Source organism: Oxyura jamaicensis, chromosome 2 (assembly GCF_011077185.1).
Source record: "Oxyura jamaicensis isolate SHBP4307 breed ruddy duck chromosome 2, BPBGC_Ojam_1.0, whole genome shotgun sequence".
NCBI classification, from domain to species: Eukaryota; Metazoa; Chordata; class Aves; order Anseriformes; family Anatidae; genus Oxyura; species Oxyura jamaicensis.
The window spans coordinates 157,597,434-157,599,574 of record NC_048894.1 but is presented as its reverse complement, the minus strand read 5'-3'; the positions used below and the strand labels follow the sequence as shown (position 1 = coordinate 157,599,574).

Genomic DNA, 2,141 nt, shown 5'->3' with positions numbered 1-2,141 from the left:
TGTGTTCTGTTTTTTGTTTGTAACGTTTGTAGCGTGCCTGTGTGTTTGTTTGGCCTGGAGCTGTCCTGCCTGGCAGTTAGTGATGGTAGCTAATCTGGCAATCCATCGGTGTAGTAATACATTGTCTGGACTGTTTTGGCAAAGACATCCAGTCGGCCGCTGGGCTCGTAGTGAAGGGCAGCTGGCACAGAGTCATCTCCATAGTGTTTGGCAGAGGCGGAGGGGGAGGCTTGAGTTGCTTGCGAGCAACTGTTCGCATAGTGCTTGAATAGTGCTAGAGGAGGGGTAAGCTCGCAGATGTGGAGTGCTCTTTTTTGTTGTTTGTTTTTTCTCCTGACTTAGATAAACCTTAGGAGGAACCGGTCCAAGGAAAGAGCGCCTTCTGGAACTGTCAAGCCTTCATTTGGCAGCTCGGTGACTGGCTTGGTCTACTTGTGAGGTGCTGAGGGAAGTTGTCTGCTGTTCCAAAACAATACAAATAAAAAATGGGGTCCCTTGTGTTGTTGAGGGATGGGTGCTAATGCTAGCAGCTGAATGGTTATCTTCTGACTATGTTTTGGTGTGTTGAAGCTGAAAGGCAGCCTGCAACCTAGGACGTCATCCCAGCCAGAGCTGCTTCTGGCAAGGTGAGTGATGCAGCAGTTCCTTTTGCGTTGCCGTTCTCAGTGTCATTCTAAGTGTCCCTGCTTTGCCTTTTCGAGGTGTTGTAGCTGGCTTAAGAGGGCAGATGGAAGCATCTGCCTCGGGCAGGTGAGCGGGCAGAGGTAAGGCAGCAGATGAGAGTAACTGTCGTAGCTGTGCTGTGGCTTTGCATTCTGCCTTGCCCTATGCTTTTCTTTTTCTTTCACAGGTGTCTCGCACAGACTCAAAGGAGCAAACTGCATTCTGAAGAGCTGTGTAAGAAGGGGGCTGGTCATGAGCTTGGTTGGAGTGAAATGGCTAAGGAGTATGAGGTGACTATGAAAGGTCTTTGCCTTGCTTTGCAGGTGCCATGGCAGGCTCTCCACAGAAGTGGCTGATGATTTGAGATAAGACCGGAGAGCGGCAAGGAGCGGCACGTGCAGTTATGCCTTCCAAGCACTGCGGTTGCTCTGTTCTGTTTATCAGGTGCCACAGGCAAGATGGGTTGTAACATCAGTCTTTAGAATTGGAGCAAAGCAGGTCACTTGAATGCTGTGTTGTTCCTGAGAAAGGTGTAGAGAAAAAAGGTTGCCTGGTGTGGCAGTTCCTGATGGCAGTCTTCCTCCGTAGGTGAAGAGGTGCCTGAAGCCGTGTCTCGTGTGGGCTGAGGACGCCTCACTGAGGATGAAGCCTGCTTTCCAGCAGGTCCCAAAGCTGTGTTGGCGCTGAAATGTTGTGTCTGTATTTGGGTTGGGGTTGTGCCTTGGTGAGTGTGGGGATGGGTTTTAAGTCGGTGCAGCAGATATGTATATAAATGAAATTCACATAAGTGATATATGATGAAGTATTGTGAATCCTTGAACTTCTAGCCTACATTAGCTAATATGTATGGAGTTGCATGAAACATTGAGAAGCAGCTTCTAATAAGCAGGTTTTTGTTGTCATTAACTCAGCCCATGCCTTTGCCATACGTAAAGATCAAGACAAACTACCTTTTTACACAGGAACTGCTGTGGGTGCACAGAAAGTCCTAGAGGACATTTAGGGCTGTATTTTGGTTCCCAAAGTGTTTTTACCTGGTCCAACTGATTTATATTGGCCGAGCCTCTTCATAGGGTCCCTGTGTGGTTGCAGAGCCTAGCCACGGTGTTTCCACTGCGCTCTATGCTCCATCCTCTTCTTTAGAGTTAGCACACCAGCTTCCCCTTGTGCAATATCATCTAAGGCTGGAGTCCTAGGGAATGCTTAGGTAGCACAGCTATCCTCCACCCTAAAAGCTTCTTCATTGCTGTACGTTTTCTTTAAAAGGTGAATATTAGTTTAATTTGCCTAGTTACTTCAGGCAGTTACTCCACAACTACCAAAAGCGATAGTGAGAAGCCTGCTTCCAGCATCCGTTCCCCACCTCGGGATGGACAGATGGACGCCACTCGATGCCTTGCCCGCCAGGGGAAGGGGAGAACTACTGGGCAGGGAACCCCACCGCAGCCCCCCTCCTGGGAGTCCTGTAGAGCAGTTTA

At 49.0% G+C, this 2,141-nt stretch overlaps 1 long non-coding RNA gene across 2 annotated transcripts in view; it reads left to right on the top strand.

Annotated features, from left to right (window-relative positions):
* Positions 1-1,776, top strand: part of LOC118163307 — a 6,912-nt gene extending 5,136 nt beyond the window's left edge. Inside the window, exons 2-3 of one of the 2 annotated variants that reach the window (XR_004748975.1) lie at positions 851-953; positions 1,252-1,776. This is a non-coding gene — a long non-coding RNA (uncharacterized LOC118163307). Of the gene's footprint in view, positions 1-850; positions 954-986; positions 1,092-1,251 lie in introns of those variants that run through there. The other variant, XR_004748973.1, reaches the window with a different exon arrangement.
* Positions 1,777-2,141: the final 365 nt, after the last annotated feature.